The 18,111-nt window shown below is 36.4% G+C and overlaps 1 long non-coding RNA gene across 1 annotated transcript; it reads right to left on the bottom strand.

Annotated features, from left to right (window-relative positions):
• Nucleotides 1–1,463: 1,463 nt before the first annotated feature.
• Nucleotides 1,464–4,012, bottom strand: LOC113069019 (uncharacterized). Its single transcript, XR_003279642.1, has 3 exons — nucleotides 3,769–4,012; nucleotides 3,307–3,372; nucleotides 1,464–2,388 (listed from the first exon to the last, which is right to left on the bottom strand). It is a non-coding gene; the product is annotated as an uncharacterized LOC113069019 (long non-coding RNA).
• Between the last annotated feature and the right edge of the window lie 14,099 nt (nucleotides 4,013–18,111).

The raw sequence follows: 18,111 nt of genomic DNA on the forward strand, positions 1-18,111 counted from the left end.
ATCAGCACAATATTTTCTGATTAATTATTATTATTATTATTTAATTTTTCACAGGACAACAGAAGAAACTCACTGAAACTTGAAAAAAAATCGGAGCTTAACTTACTGTACAAAACTGAGCAACATACTGTATTGCTGGTGACAAAAATACATTAAAACTTTTTTAGCTGTAAAATGCGCAATGGTTCTTTTTTTACTTTTTCATTGATTTTTATTTTTTTCATAGGCCTAGATTAATTTTTTTTTTATTACAGAATTCAATATCAAGTCCTTGACACATAACTGTAACACATTTTTACATTAAGAAACAATTTAGTTTAAATAAAAAGAACAAAAAAATAAATTAATTAATTAAAAAAATTAATAAAATAAATAAATAAATAAATTATTTATTAGCGATAGGCCTACAGATTTATTAAGAGTTTTTATTAAGGCTATTGTAAAGGATTCTTAAAAATGCTGTCGCTGATGAGCCTCTGATCGCTGTCAGATTCTGTGATATGAATGTCCGCTAAGGGGTTTAGAATGAGCCCCGCTCGGCCTGTGTTCTGGCTTACTGTAATATTTCACCTGTAATAAGACCGAAATAATATAATTAAAATAAAGAAATGAATGAATACACGATAACATCTAAATAAATGTTGATAGATTTAGCGTTATAGTTTTAAAAATATTAATAAACAGCAAATCAACACAGAAAGACCTAAATAATAATAATACATAATTAATAAACAGCGCCGCCCCTCCCACTACGCGCATCACGCGCTGTGCGTCAACCCCAAAGCGTCAAAAACTGAAGCGTGGTCAAGCGCCTCTAGCGTCACTGACATGAGAGCTGCGTCCGAAATCGAATACTGCATACTGGGTACTACATTTGAATTTGAACGTACTACTCGACCGTTAGAAAAGTACGTTCTATATAGTATGAATGTGGGTAGTATGAATGGATTTCGGACGTACTACATCCGCCATGTTGACATTGTCACGTGACATACGTCGTCACAACAGCGCGTAAATTTAAAGAGCCTCTACTGAGCGTACATCGGTGATGTCTTTCGTTTTTCTTACCGCTTTCGTCTGCGTTTTTACATCGTTTGAATTAACAATTCAAAGCAGGCGTCGGTCAGCTGTTCGCAGATCATGCCTTCGTTGACAGCTTGTAAATCCTTTACCTAATATAAATTTAGCTTTTAATTTTCTACCTCAGAATAACAGCAGCTACAGCTGTGAACAGATTGACAACCTGATTTTATGTAAGGATATAAAGTAATTTATTGTAATAAATAAATACAAATACAATTACACAAAACGAACATAAATTAATAAACTTGAATGAATGCTTAGACAAATACACATACATACACACACACACACACACACAGATATATACACATAAATACAAATACATTATAGAAATATACACAGAAACACACATACACACATCACAATATATACATTAATACATACATAATATATACATTATAGACAATATACACACATATGTAAATACATATAGTTAAGATTTAGATATATCAGCAAAAAAATTTGTAACCTATTGAAATTTTATTCTAAAAAACAAAAACTACATATTAACAGACTGTGAACAGCGTCATACAGGCTGCTGTCACTGGCCTTCGACATCCAAGAGCTGCATAACATTGTGCACAGAATGAGCAGGTCAGGTCTGTCATGGGGATTTTGAGGAGGCTGATTGCCTTCTTCACCACAGATGACCTGGGGGCAGTGGAAGCAGTTTTCTTCTGGTAGCTGACACAATAGATGGCTGTCACATACAAATTGAAACTCCAGCAAGTGAAGCCCAATGTTATTTCAACAGGAAGCGGTTTCATTCTGTTCAGCTGCAGGTCACCACCATGGTAAGTACCTTGATATCTTTGTTGAGTATCCTGGGTCTGTGTATGATGCCAGGGTGCTGAAGAACACTGGAGGCCTATCCACCTGCAGGAAAACACATCCTGGGAGATGGTGGGTATCCTTGTTTGAGTGCACACATCTGCCTCATCACAGCAGACAGGGAGTCTGAACACAATCCTGCACAGCTTTGATTCAACACCAATGATGCTCATGCACAGAACATTGTTGAGAGAGCCTTCAGGATAATGCAGACCAGCTGTGCTCCATCTTCTTCTTCAAGGCCCTGGAAGTGAGTCCTGCCTTTGTGCAGATGTTGTTGCATGCTGTGCAGTGCTCCACCACCTCGGTCTTCTGAATGAGGACATTGCTGATCCAGAAGTTGTGGAAGATCATGACGATGATACACTGGAACCCCAAAACACAGAAGTCAGCACAGGAGAGCATGTGCGGGACAATCTGAGCACAGCTGTGTCACACCAGATGACCATGTGCAGCTCTTCAAGAGCAGATTACCTGTAGGACAGTTGAACAGGTTAAGACTCTGCAAATCACTTCATGTTCTCATAGTGCTATTGTTTAAGCTTGTGTAAGTTGTGTAAGTTAATTTTAAGACTGTCAAATCAAGATATACATATATTAGTTATTTAAGAAATATAAATACTATAAAAAAAATCACATAAATATGTATAAATACACATGTAAGTATTTAAATTTAAACGTGTGTGTATTTATATATTCACATAAGTATATTACACTCATAACTGGGAATTCATATTACCGTTGAAAATGAAAATTTTACAATTTGAAAATCTAGAAACATATCACATAACATAGCATACCAACATATTTACAACAAGTTTAATTTTATAATATGCATTACTTTATCCCTGGGGTATATTTTAGATTTCCACTGTTTTCCACTCATTTTTGATTCCCAAATTTAAAGTCCTCATCTACAGTTACTGAAATGAAGCTGCTGAAGTTTATTTTCCTGACATTATTATAGAAACGTCTTAAGAAATTCCCTTTTGCTGTTGCTTTAAGCTCTATTATACTACTTTATGAAAATGTTAATGTGGTTTTGTCTGAAGCTTTAAAAAATAAATAAATAAATACATAAAGATAATAATTTGTATGGGTATTTCTCTAAAGTGTGGCACCCATTCTCAAGACAACATTCTTCAGATGTTACGATGTTGCCTGTATAAAAAAACAACTGGAAACTGCTACAAAATCAGTACACACAACTGCTTCAAAAGTTATTTGTTATTAAGTACTTTGCAACTGACAAAATAGCAACTGGAAATACCTGGAAATTCATATTGTAATAAAAAACAAAACAGCATAAACAGCATAAATCAGTGCTTATCCTAACATAAATACATGTAAAGAGTGTGTGTAGTTAAGATTAATTTTAATTTATATACTTACTGAAATATGCTTTCCAGTGGATAGGGTTTAATCAGTGGATGAGAACAAGATTGTATTCATCAGTCTCTGTAAGATCAGAACAGGATTTACACATTACTGATGATTTATGATCAAACTGAGGCACCTATTAACAATAGTTTGCCTTGTAAGTTATCCAACAATTTTTTAAAATCAAAATATAAACACTAGTAAAATGTAATTTAACTCGTTTCAATTACTTAACATTTTGTAACTTTATATCATTAAATTACTTAACGAGCCGTCTGTATAAAGCAGCCTTAACAAGCTGAGGCACAGCCTCTCATCGATAATGATTATTAAACATATTTTTAAACTCAATTTACAAAATAGTCTCATCAGTTTACAATATGTAAAACTTTAACAAGTCAGTCGTTTACTTGGATTATGTTAAACAAGTACACTTTAACCACAATGAACAGCGTTAATCCATAAGGTACTTACACTTCAAAACAGCGGCGTCACGATTTGCCGTTATTTTCGAATATGAGTATGACGAGTCCTCTCCCGTGGCCTCATGGGATAGAGTAGTGTCCATCCTATGCATACTACGGAATTCGGCCGGAAGTAGTAGGCCATCCGGGTACATCTCGCATACTGTTTTTCGAATTCTAAGAATTCGGACATACTACTTGCTTCGCATACTGTTTTTCGCCTACTATATAGTATGGAAGTATGCGATTTCGGACGCAGCTGAGATGTTTATCGCTTTGAAATCACGTTCAAGAAGTCTCATTCAGCACACATCGCGATACTTTCCATCAGTTTGCAAGAGCCGCAGGTTGGGTGAGTTATACAGTCTATGGTGAGTAGTAGTAAATATGCTCTTTTAATGCCTGTCATAAAACGTATTCTGTCTTCTTTATTAATCAGATGAGCGCCTTATGTTTACTCTCTGTATTACATCGGTCATCCGAGGCTGTCTTTGAGTTTCATTGTGTTTAACTAAATGAGCACAGCTGCTAACAGGTTAAACTCTATCGGTCACGTGACGTGACGTGACGTGCCACAGACCTGGGATCCGTTTTATATTCATTTCAGGTTCAAAGATGTAAGTTGTATTTGTAGTAAAATCATGGTAACCATAACACCTACAAAAGTAGGTAAAACCCAGTAAACAAGACATTTACCATGTTTTTTTTTTTGTTTGTTTTTTACCACAGTAACTGTAGCTTTACTGCAGTATAGTAATAGCACATTAATCACCAAATTAACTATAGTTGTACCACTGTAATGGTAGTGTTTTAATGTGCTTTTATATGACTTATTTCACAGTAATCACATTTACTGTACCATGCTTTTAATACCTTTTTAATGTAAAAAAAAAAAAAAAAACATTTTTCCCATCTTGCAGTTCAATTCATATTTGTTTATATCTTAAATATTTTGCTCACAGATCACTATTAACATTCTGTATATAATTCTGTTTTATTTTCTTTCCCCTTGTATTAATTTTTTAGCTGAAAAGACGTAAAGTAAGCAGTCACCGCAGTGGTGTTTGTGGAGAGGTATTCCTTCAGAAATGGAGAAGACAGAAAGCTGCAGAGGCAGGTTGGTCTGTGATAGTTTGTCCCTTTTATCAAACATTCCTGCTTTTATCATTTGCACAGCATTTTGTTGTTTCTTAAACTGTTGTACGGTCCAAATACCCACACTTGCCATCTTTGCACATTTCCTTTATTTGGCCCAAGTGAGCATGAAGATCACAATGTGTGTCGATCTTAACATGACAAAGTTCGTTTCAACTTTGTATTTTAAAAGAAACTTCTAAATGTCTTTTCAATAGTCCCTAATAATACATTTTAATGCGCTTTTCTAGAACCCAAAGCGTTAAAATTAGCGCCCTATTAACCCTATTAAAGATGACAATTTATTTTGTGGTGCTTCTAATTAAGTGATAAAAAGAAGTTACAAATGATGTACAAAATAAATATACTTTTCTGTGCACCAAGAAAACATGCAACACTTTGTTTTACTACTAAATTAGTCTCAATTTCTAATTATTATAATTAATATTTCACAAACATTGGAAAGTTGCGTGACCTCCTGTGAGATCTCTGCAAAAAGTCTCACATTAATTCCAAAACATGATGCATGATGGGATACACTAAGCGTTGTATAGCGCTCCGGAGCAGTATTGGAGAGGTTTAGTGTGTGTTAAGGACACCGTGCTTTGGCATTATTAAGACCGGGGACAGTCTCATAGTCACGTACACACACTCTCAAGTGAATAAGACCTCAAGTGTGGGTAACTGGAAAGGGGAAAAGTCTTTAAAATGATCGACCACGCTTCAGTTTTTGACGCTTTGGGGTTGACGCACAGCGCGTGATGCGCGTAGTGGGAGGGGCGGCGCTGTTTATTAATTATGTATTATTATTATTTAGGTCTTTCTGTGTTGATTTGCTGTTTATTAATATTTTTAAAACTATAACGCTAAATCTATCAACATTTATTTAGATGTTATCGTGTATTCATTCATTTCTTTATTTTAATTATATTATTTCGGTCTTATTACAGGTGAAATATTACAGTAAGCCAGAACACAGGCCGAGCGGGGCTCATTCTAAACCCCTTAGCGGACATTCATATCACAGAATCTGACAGCGATCAGAGGCTCATCAGCGACTGCATTTTTAAGAATCCTTTACAATAGCCTTAATAAAAACTCTTAATAAATCTGTAGGCCTATCGCTAATAAATAATTTATTTATTTATTTTTTTTTATTTTTTTTGTTCTTTTATTTAAACTAAATTGTTTCTTAATGTAAAAATGTGTTACAGTTATGTGTCAAGGACTTGATATTGAATTCTGTAATAAAAAAAAAAAATTAATCTAGGCCTATGAAAAAAATAAAAATCAATGAAAAAGTAAAAAAAGAACCATTGCCCATTTTACAGCTAAAAAAGTTTTAATGTGTTTTTGTCACCAGCAATACAGTATGTTGCTCAGTTTTGTACAGTAAGTTAAGCTCCGATTTTTTTTCAAGTTTCAGTGAGTTTCTTCTGTTGTCCTGTGAAAAATTAAATAATAATAATAATAATTAATCAGAAAATATTGTGCTGATGCACGAAAGATGCCTCCAGTTGAAATGCATTAGTTTAAAAAAACGTGCTGCAATCATGAAAATAAGGAAATAAACGTGTGCCTGCCACGAATAAATAGATTAAATTACGTGACAAAATCACGAACTGCCGTGAGACTGGGTTTCCGTGTGTGGACCACGGAAGAAGAGTGTCATTGACTTGCGTTAGAGTTATCCGTGATCTCAGCACAGACTCACTCCGTGCTCGTATCACAGATTTTAGTTAGGCTAACAGAATCAAAGTGAATCTGTTTGATGGCAGGACAATGCAATAGTTACAATAACAGTCAGGTTGGTCATGGTATTTGGTGTTGAAAAAAATAAATACTTCAAATGTTGCGTTTCCAGATGAGATAGCACGTCCATTGAGTGAGGTCTGTACTCCATCACTGAAACGATCCGTGTGTGGACCACGGAAGATGAGTGTCATTGACTTGCGTTAGAGTTATCCGTGATCTAAGCACAGACTCACTCCGTGCTCCTATCACAGATTTTAGTTCTGACTATAGCCAAAATGTGTGTAAAACGCCATCAAACTGGATTTTATGATGACAGGACGAGAACAAATGCCAAGTTAATTACATGCCATTGCAACAGTGTCGACGAAAAGCTTGTAAGTTCCTAAACAAGTGAGTGAGGTCAGGTTGTGGAGGTCCGTGCCATCACGGGACTTTTGTAACTGAAACAAACGTAATTTTTATGATGACAGGACAATGCAATAACTACAACAGCTGTCTGGTTAACGTCATTATGGCATTTGATATTGGAAAAGAAACAAATACTTCAAATGTTGCGTTTCCAAATGAGAAAGCACGTCCGTTCAGCGAGTTCTGTACTCCGTCATTGAAACGGGTATCCGTGTGTGGATCACGGGAGGTCAGTGTCATTGACTTGCGTTGGAGAAATATCCGTGGCCGGGTCACGGAATTTGGGGCAATTCCGTGATGGCTTCACGGATTTTGAGTTAAGGACCCGTGGACATTTCACGGAATTCTGTGAGACCAGGTTGCAACACATATATATATATATATATATATATATATATATATATATATATATATATATATATATATATATATATAATGTATATTGTAAGATATATTTTTAAGAGAAAAAGTGCTTCATAGCCTCTTTCCAGATTATGTATATAAATTTATTAAATATGCAGTTTTTGTAGTTGCATTTTTTATATCTAAAATTATGTTCGTTTTTATAGAATTGTTCTATGAATTCCAATTTTTGAAAATATGGCTCCTTTTAAATGTAGACCCACTCGTGGTGGACTTTTCTATATTGGTTTAAGGTATTGACATTTACTTCAGGAAATAAATTTACAAACAGCAGCCTAGCAACTATTCGATTGTTCACTTCATGTCCTGGAGATTGAGTTTCTGATGATCAGGAACACACGGCATGCACTTTGAGTTAAAAAACCTAATATGATAGAGCTTATATAATAGAGCTTATTAAAATGGAGACCCCGTTTGTGAAAATATATTAGTTTTATATTTGCTATATTTGTTGGGAGAGAAAGTAAGAGAGAGAGGGGGGTCATTTTGTGTGGAGTTGGTATGTGTCTGCATAGGTTTCCTCACAGGTACTTTGGATGTAGATCTGGAGGTTTCCTCCAGGAGCTCCGGATTCACTCACAATCCAGAGACATGTGACATAGTTGAAGCAGATATATTTCCCATGGGTGTGAGTGAATGTGTGAATGTTTGTCTTTGTGTGTGAGCCCTGTGATGGACTGGCCATCTGTTCAGATGTCACCTGCCTCTGTGGACAGAGATGCTATAGCTCCAGCCAAGCATGACCCTACAGAGGATGAAGTGGTTCGGAAAATGGATGGATTGATGGACGTGGTTTTTCAATATAAATAGTAAATGTTATATATATATATATATATATGTATGTGTGTGTGTGTGTGTATATATATGTGTATATATATATATATATATATATATATATATATATATATATATATATATATACTATTTAATCATACTTGACTATGACATTACAAGCAAGGCTCCATAGGTCAATCACTTTCACAGGATTTCATTTTCATTTGATCACATAATTAACATATTGGGCCCACAAATAGTATTTTTTTCAACTCCGCGATAAACTCTGCCGATCTGTGCCCCTCCTAGGAATTAAGTTTAGACGTGCATTCAAAAATTGCTTATACAATTTGGAATGTATTTATTTATTTTTATTGCTAAAGACAGTTTAGTAGTTGCTGGATATTGGAACATGTTTCTAGCGTCCCTACTAAATGATATGCCCTTGTCTACTCAAACAATTCCCGAATTATTCTTAATATAGCTGAAGAACAATATTTTAGGATAAAATCAATCAATAGATTACATAAACAAGTATTAAATATTTAAGTCATATCTAATTTAACATCTCACTGTTCATTCCACTGTACTGTATGTCTATGCTATGGTTGTAATTTAGAGAATTTTTAAATATTGTTGACTTCATTGAAATATATTAATATATATAAATATATTTTTGTTAACTCAGTACTGTGTTACTTTTAAAACAGGAAAAAATAACTTCAAACTTAAATTATGCTGTCTAGAGTACTGAACTGATCATATAGATGAAATACGAACTTGAAATTTAAATATGCATTTATTTGGCTCTTTGGTTCTTTTCATTGTGATGATTTTGGCTCACATTTAACAAAAACCCACCAATTCACAATATTTTATCTCAACAAATTAGAAAACTCCATAAGACCGATTCTTGGCCTTCTGGAAAGTATGTTCATTTACTGTACATATCCTCAATATCTGGTAGGGGCTCATTTTGCTTTAATTACTGCCTCAATTTGGTGTATCATTGAGGTGATCAGTTTTTAACACTGCTTTGGTGGTATGGAACCCAGGGTTTCTTTGACATTGGCCTTCAGCTCATCTGCACTTTTTGGTCTGCTTTTGGATGATTTTTTTGCTTATTGATTTTCCTTCTTCCCAAAAGCAGGTACTTGACACTCTCAAACAGGTTTTCAATGATGTTAATGTTTCCCTCTTTAATGAAAAAACACTGGGCCCATCAATTCCTGGGTACATTACCCTGTAAAAATGCAAGCTTCTCTCCCAAATGAAAAACTGCACGTACCGTGACTAAACGTGACATGCTTTCTTTGCTTGGTCATTTAAACTTTGCCATGAGCATCAGTTCCTCAAGGCTGATCTTTTATCTCACATCTGTTAACTTTAGCTCCTTCCGTGGCAAAATGCAAACCCTGTTCAGGACTGCCCCCTATATTTCCTTGTTAATCTCAGTACCGATGTCTTGGGACCAGACAAGGCGTAAATTATCAGAGGAAGACTGCAAATGAACAATTGTATTCACTAATTCATAAATAGACCCTTTAGTACAAGGATCGACCCCCAGAATGGTGTCTAAATCTGAAGGGAGAGGTGCATTTGGAAAGTTGACAAATTTTTTTTGTATAAAATCTCGAATTTGTAGATATCTGAAAAAATGTTTTTTGGAAATATTAAACTGAGAAGTCAACTGTACGAAAGAGGCAAAAACTCCATCGATGAAAGGTCAGCAATAGAAGCTAACCCAAGGTCTCTCCAAGAGGTGTAAGCACGGTCTAAAATGGAGGGGTAAAACAATGGGTGCAGATTTTAAGACTGTTTTCAACAATTATATTATTTGAATATTTCATTGGGGACAATGTATATGGGAGGCATCTTTTCCACTGGTTGAGGAAGCTAGCAGCGGCATCGTGTGTGATGATGAGGATGTCGCTTGGGGGGGGGGGGGATTAATTAACGGAAACGAAATTAATTTATCCATTATGGCCTCTTGTCGTGTTGCAGACAAAGAGCTTGTGGCGGGCGATGCAAAGTAATGTTAAGTGTCAAGACGCACTATTTAGCTGGAGTTTCACAAATTATGCCATGCTCATTTGGGTGCGCATTTTTGAGATGTGACCTCATGTTGCTAGTGGTCGAATGGTATGCTAACTGTATCTTAAAAAGCTTGCATACAACTTTATCTCACGGGTCAACAATATTACCTCACTTTCTCTGCTGCGGTCGAGTTGGGCTTTGCACTTGCTGCCATCTTCCATGAAGACACGTCAACTTTCAGCAATGATTCTTTGCCAGACAGTGTGACTCCTGTGACCTGTCCCTGAACCCTCAGGTGCGCAAGCGCGCCCACTCGCAAAGCAGACAACCACGCCTCTACTACCGCAGGTGTTTTTTTCCAAATGTTTTTTATTTGAATAATAATTTTCACTTTTCTTTTTTCTATTCGAATAAATATTCGAATTTAGAATATTCGTTGAAAGCCCTATGCCGGACCCACGATCCAGGTGAGGACCGCACCCATTACACGGCTGTCGGGTCAGGATGCCGGCTGTCTAGTCCCTTCAAGCGTCACGACCAGCTAGATGGATGCAGCGAATAGAAGAAGCTGCTGCCCGGACCAAAGTTGGGAGCCTGTGCGGCTGCTGGACTTCGCCCTTTACCTGGAGCCTTCCTTTTTGAACCCTACCTGCCCTTCATATACCCTACAGCACAACAAGGACACAACATCCCCTGTTTATTTTGGACACTTTTCCCCTTTGGACACTTCTATTCCCTCTTTTGGTTATTTTTGTTAATAAAAGCCTCTCCGAGGCCTGACGCTACCCCCACTACATCTGTCATTTGCTCCTCCTGTGACACTGGAGGAGAATGCGGGCAAGGCAGAGCCTGGACAGCACAGTTGGGAAACACCTGGTGATGTCATTCCCTCTCGCTTGCAACAGTTCTCGAAAACCCGGACTGGGACAGAGGAATGATGGACATGGCCTCCCAGCCACAAAAGGAGTAAGTGAGGTGTTTTCTATAGTCATTTACCCTGTGGTTGGTTGAGGCTGTCGAACAAAACCCGGTTTCTCTGTCCCTGTTCTGGCGCAGAGTGGGAGGAAGAACTGTCCGAAGAGGAACCCCTGCTCACTCTGACGGTTTGGTGCCTGGTTGGGGGGTTGGGGTTGGTGGCATGTTATGGGGCACACCTGATGTGATTGGAGCCTCATCACTGTCACTGTTTAAATGCCAAGTGTGCCTCTACTGAAGAGGCCAGTCTCTTCCCTGTGCATGCATACTGGTGTCTTTGTGGGTCCAGGAAGGGTGCTAAGATGGATTCCCGAGCCACCAGAGACGTGAGCTGCCAGACCCGCGGTCCAAATGAGGAAAGCACCCATTACACGGCTGTCGGGTCAGGATGCTGAGCTGTCTACTCCCTTCAAGCGCCGTGGCCAGTGAGATGGATGCAGCTGCTGCCCCTTGCACCCCAGACCGAAGAGGGGAGCGCGTGCGGCTGTCGGACTCTGCTCCTTACCTGGATCCTTACTTCCTGAACCCTACCTGCCCTTCACATACTCCATAGGATGACAAGGACACTAGATCCCCTGTTTATTTTGGACAATCATCCCCTTTGGACACTTATATTACCTCTTTTGGTTATTTTTGTTAATAAAAGCCTATGTGAGGCCTAAGTCCAACCCCACTGTGTCTGTCATTTGCTCCTCAAGCCACATTCCCCATGGCATCTCTGAGCCATCTATTCTACTGTATATGTAATTTAATATGTTGATTTTCATGCTAATCTTATCCATATTAACTATGATATACTTTTTTTTTTTTAAGGTTCCTCTAAAAATAATTCAGTTAGTGGGTGTATATATATTTCATTCTCTTTTGGTAGATTCCACTCCTGCCTTCGTCTTCACCAGTCTTGCTGGAATCTACAACTACAAATTCAAGCCACGGACTCGGCCTTAGCCAAAAATATACTGTTTTTATATGTATCTATATGTATATATATCTATATATCTACAGTATATATATATATATACATATATATATATATATATATATATATATATATATATATATATATATACATTATATATAATATCTTTGACATATATTTGACAAATATAAATAAATATAAAGTTAAATGTATTTTTCTATGTGTTATGATGTTTAAAGTAAGCATTTATCAGTCTCTGTATCTCAGCAGGTGTTGATTCTGTAAATATCCTGGTGTGCTTCCTCTCTTTAATGTCTCCCGTATGATGTGTGACTATTTTTGACTCTGGCACTCTGTGTCTGTGTGTGTATGTCTCTATATGGAGGAGGAGGAGTCCTTTTCAGTGGTGACGTTCTTTTGATATATATGGTAAAAATTAGAAATGCCTCTTCTGATTTGTCACTGAAGTTGTTTGATGATTTCCTCTGTTCTGTCTAATAAGGTAATGATGAGCACGATTGGTACATTTTAGGGCTTTTCTCTTTAGGGGGCTCTTTAGGGGAGAAACTTCTGAGCTGATGGAATAGTGTGTGTCGTGCTGCATGAAGGAGATGATGAGGAGTCTGAAGATGATGTTACTGCTAAAACTCATCACTGCTGGTAGGTTTATACTTTTAGTTAAGAAGGAAAACCATCTTAATTGCCACATTATTTATGTTTTGTGCATTTTAAAAGTTATTTCTGAAACTTCTCATTCTCTTGTTTTCTAATGGTGCTTTCCTTCATTCTCTCAGTCTATCATACATCTGTTGCACAAAAAGTCAGTGTAAATGTGAAGTTAGCCGGTGGTCACAGTCGCTGTGCTGGTAGAGTGGAGGTTCTTCATAGAGGTCAGTGGGGAACAGTGTGTGGTGAATTCTGGGATATGACCGATGCTGCAGTGGTTTGTAGAGAGCTGGACTGTGGAGAACCTGTAGATGCTCTGAGTGATGCTCATTTTGGACCGGGATCAGGACCAATCTGGATGAGTAATGTTGTGTGTACTGGATCAGAATCGACACTGAAGATCTGTGGCTCAACAGGTTGGGGTAAAACGAGCTGTGATCATTCTAAAGATGCTGGAGTCAGATGCTCAGGTAAACTGCTTCATGCCTCACCATAACATCCTCAAAAATTTTGGGTCAGTAACGTGATTTTACTTTATTTTAGTCTTTTATTCGAGTCTTGTGTGTGCAAGGGCTGAATTTATCATGGTAAAATGGTATCTATTTGAATTATTATTATTATTATTATCAATATTATTATTATTGTTATTATTATTATTATTATTATTATTATTATTATTATTATTATTATTATTATTATTATTTAAAATATATGTTCTGTTCTATTATAATTAACAGTGTTTATCATTTATTATATTTTTTCCATGGCTGCAGTCTACGTTTTGAATTCATTCTAATATATCAATCTTTTTTTTCATATATATATATATATATATATATATATATATATATATATATATATATATATATATATATATATATATATATATATATATATATATATATACATATATTGATTATTGTTGGATTTTAAAATACAATTATGAAATGTTTAGTGATTATGTTTCCAAAAATCTTTTAAAATGTCTGTGTTCTTTCAGGCTTTTCAATTTTTTATTTGTTGTTTATAGGTTTATGATTAGATAGTTGTTAAATAAAAACTAATAGGCTAGTGGATATATTACTTTTATACATCAAGTGTACAAAGGGATTTTCAGTAAATTATTTAAATTAAAATGATCATCTGTGTTCTTTCAGAAGTCAGGCTGGTTGGAGGTTCTCACTGCTCTGGGAGGTTAGAGATACTTCATGATCAGACGTGGATGTCAGTGTGTGGCGCTGTCTTTGACCAGCAGGATGCAGAGGTTGTGTGTAGAGAGCTGGACTGTGGGGCTCCTGTACAGGTGCTGGGAGCAGCTGCTTTTGACAAAGGAGACACTCAGATGTGGACACAAGAGATTCAGTGCAGAGGAAATGAGTCTCAGATTCACCTCTGTCCAGCATCACCATCAGACAAACACAACTGTTCATATGAAAACAGTGTTGAACTGATGTGTGCAGGTTGGAATAAATTTCTTCTTCAGATTTAAATCTCCAGATTGAAAATTTGATGTTAGCAAAATAAACATTTTCCCTCTCATGAGGATGTGATTTGTTAACATTATGAGACTGTCATTTTTTTTGTTCTCTCCGTTCAATATACAGACAGTGTGAATGTGAGGTTGGTTGGTGGTCACAGTCGCTGTGCTGGTAGAGTGGAGGTTCTTCACAGAGGTCAGTGGGGAACAGTGTGTGGTGTTGGTTGGGATTTGGCTGATGCTGCAGTGGTGTGTAGAGAGCTGGACTGTGGAGAACCTGTAGATTCTCTGGGTGATGCTCATTTTGGACCAGGATCAGGACCAATCTGGATGAGCATTGTTTTATGTACTGGAACAGAGTCCACATTGAAGAAGTGTGGCTCGACAGGATGGAATAAAAAATACTGTGATCATACTGGGGATGCTGGAGTCATCTGCTCAGGTAAACTGCTCAAGTCTTCAACATAATAATATCACCAGAAAGTGTCACCCACGAACTCCATAAAAAGTTTGGATTTTTTTTTTTTTTCTGGATTCTTTGAACATATATATTTTTTTTAAGACAAGGACTTGATTTACAGTATATAGCACATATCATACACAATGGTTATTCAAACTGCTTTGCATAAAATAAAATAAAATAAAACAATAAAACAAATAGTTTAAAAAAATGTAAAATGATTCAAATGAACAGTTAGGAACAGTGGTGTCAAAAGTACTGGCATTCATTACTCAAGTAGAAGTATAGATACTAGAGTTTAAAAAGACTTTTGTAGAAGTTGAAGTATCAACTCAAGCTTTTTACTCAAGTAAAAGTGTAAAAGTACTGGTTTAAAAAACTACTTAAAGTATAAAAGTAAAAGTAATGTAAGTAAAGTAATGTAAAAAAAATGCCATTAAGAACAAAAGCTTAGGCCGCACCACAGGGGCCTATTGTACACCACCCCACCTCCTCAAAAAAAAAAAAAAAAATTCTAAAGGCCATAGGCCATAATGACTATAATGTTATATTAAAATGTTCATGTTGAAAAATTTGGGATGCACTAGGCTTCCTGTTTCAGCCGCATATATGAAAAGACAAAAATGGTGTGCACATCCCAAACATCCAATTAGGACACAGGTGCAAGACAACTGAATGAAATAGACAAATAAAGAAGTGAAGTCTGAACACTGAAAACTACTGCTCCAGAGGAATTTAATCAAGCAACGTTTCGACCTTCAGGTCTTCATCAGCTGCATATATGCCCATTTAAAATGAACGCACTTTAGTACAATGCAAATACATTAAAGGACTAGAGATATGATGACTAGTTGCCAATAAGTATTGTTATGGTGCAAAAAGTCAAACTTCAGAGGCTTGTCATCAATAAGCTTTAATGGAATGTTTATGTACATCCATGATTAGCTGCAGGAATCTGCGAGGGCAATGGACAAGAACATTGGTGCAGGCTTAGTAACAATTACACTTGTATGGTTGTCTATTCACAGTAAACATTATAGTGCTGTCAAAATGAATGATTAATCCAAGTGATTAATCAAAAACGAAAACTGAAAAATAAGTCATAATCCTGATACCTTCTTGATTGATACCTTATTTGCTACATACGTCTGCTATGTCCAGTGTTCGGGGGGTAACGAGTTACAAAGTTGGTATAGCCTACTTATCACAACATTGTCAATTGCATCGTCAATCAAAAACGCTAATTTATTCAAACGTCTCGCTACCGAACTACCTACAGTAGCTTAATTTGTGGAGGACGAAGAAAAAGCACTCATTTGGTAAATGAGCCAGTGAGAAATAATAACTTTTAAGTAGGGTCCAGTGCCTTTTCGATACTTTTAAAACGGTACCGGCTCCTAAACGGTGCCTGAACCGACACTTTAAAAAAAAGAACCACAAAAAAAAAAACTATGGATAACTTTAAAGAACATTACAAATATTTAAATTAAATCCATAGCTTTTCAGCTTGGATGCTCTCATTTCCCAAGTTGTGCTTTCCTTAATCTAAGGCTAATAAATGTATTTCACAATCTGGGTCATTATTTAATACAAAAGCACACATAATGTTTCTACTGTATCTCTGTCACTCACTCTGATATTTAGTTCAGATGAGTGCTGTCTTTCACTGTCTTTTATCAGTTCTGTGAATTACTGTGGTCATTCTTTATAAAGTAGCAACAATGTCATTTTTAAAATACAGTACTGTGCAAAAGTCTTATGGAAAAATTAGTATTTTCTCCCCAAAAAGGGTTTTAAGCCAGTTATTTATATCTTTTGCTGTAGTGTGTCAGTAGGAAATATCAGTTTGCCATTAATTTTTATAATAATCTAGTGCGATTTTGAATGCACAAGCAGGCTGACAACGGCAAAATGAATGTTTGGAAATGTAAACTGATATTTTATATTGACACACTACAGCAAAATATATAAATAACTGTCCGAACACCATTCTTTTAAGTGAAAATACTAACGTGTCTAAGACTTTTGCACAGTAGTGTATGTATAAAGTACGTATGATTAAATTAAGTATATTTAAGTAAGTGTAATTAAAGTATGTGTTCGTTCATATGTGTTAAGGGCTAGATTTTCGCTGGAGGAAACGGCTGTGGTGTGATGAGCGAAAACTTTACAGATGAGAAACTGACTGCTACCTTGTGACCTTTTGTAAACTGTATTTATGACAAAGAACTGCACAGATATGGATATTCTAACAATCTATCGATAAACACATACCTTGTGTCCTCTGTTTGTTTAAGTGCGCATGCGCTGCGCCGCCGCGGTCTGCGGATTGAAGAGTGCGCTGAAAGACGGGAGGAGACCGGTCTGACGCTGGTTTCATGTGAAATTTAAGCGGACTGACTCTGAGGCGATCGGATACCGGTTCCATACCCAACCCTACTTTAAGAAATATATTTTTTGATAAACGAACCCAAAACTGGCTATGTCCTTGCTGGAGTGTGATGTGATATGTGTGCAGGTGCGATGGATCGCGTACAGACCAATAGGGTGTCGGAATGGTATATGTTTATACTTCTCATCCAACCACAATCAAATTCACTCCATCCGGATGGCGCGATTTATCTGGATAGGTTTTTTTTTTTTTTTTTTTGAATGATGACAAGCCGGAATGAAAACAAGCCGAAATGAAATAGCAGTAACGAAGCTATTTTTAAAATGTAAGGAGTAGAAAGTAGAGATACTTGCCTGAAAATGTAAGGAGTAGAAGTAAAAAGTCGGCTGAAAAATAATTACTCAAGTAAAGTATAGATACACCATATTTCTACTTAAGTACAGTAACGAAGTATTTGTACTTCGTTACTTGACACCTCTGGTTAGGAATAGAAAATTATTATACATAAAATATAGTGCAATCAGTTTTGACAATGCACAGTGCTCATTCAATAAATGTGCAGCTAAACAGATGAGTTTTGAGTTTGCATTTAAATGTGACTAATGTTTTAGTACATCTGATCTCTTCTGGAATCTGATTCCAACTGCGGAAGGCATTATAGCTAAAAGGAGACTTCTCTTGTTTTGTGTTGAACCCTTGGTATTTCTAACTGACTCGATCCTAATGCTCTTAGTGGTCTGTTAGGTCTTTTGTATGTATTTAGGTCTTAGGTCATTGAGTGGTTTATAAATGAGTAAAAGTACTTTAAAAACAATCCTATATGTAACTGGAAGCCAGTGCAAGGACCTGAGGACTGGTGAGATATGCTCAGATTTTCTGGTTCCAGTCAAAATTCTGGCAGCAGCGTTCTGGATGAGCGACAGCTGTCTAATG

This window comes from Carassius auratus, unplaced genomic scaffold, assembly GCF_003368295.1.
Source record: "Carassius auratus strain Wakin unplaced genomic scaffold, ASM336829v1 scaf_tig00000492, whole genome shotgun sequence".
NCBI classification, from domain to species: Eukaryota; Metazoa; Chordata; class Actinopteri; order Cypriniformes; family Cyprinidae; genus Carassius; species Carassius auratus.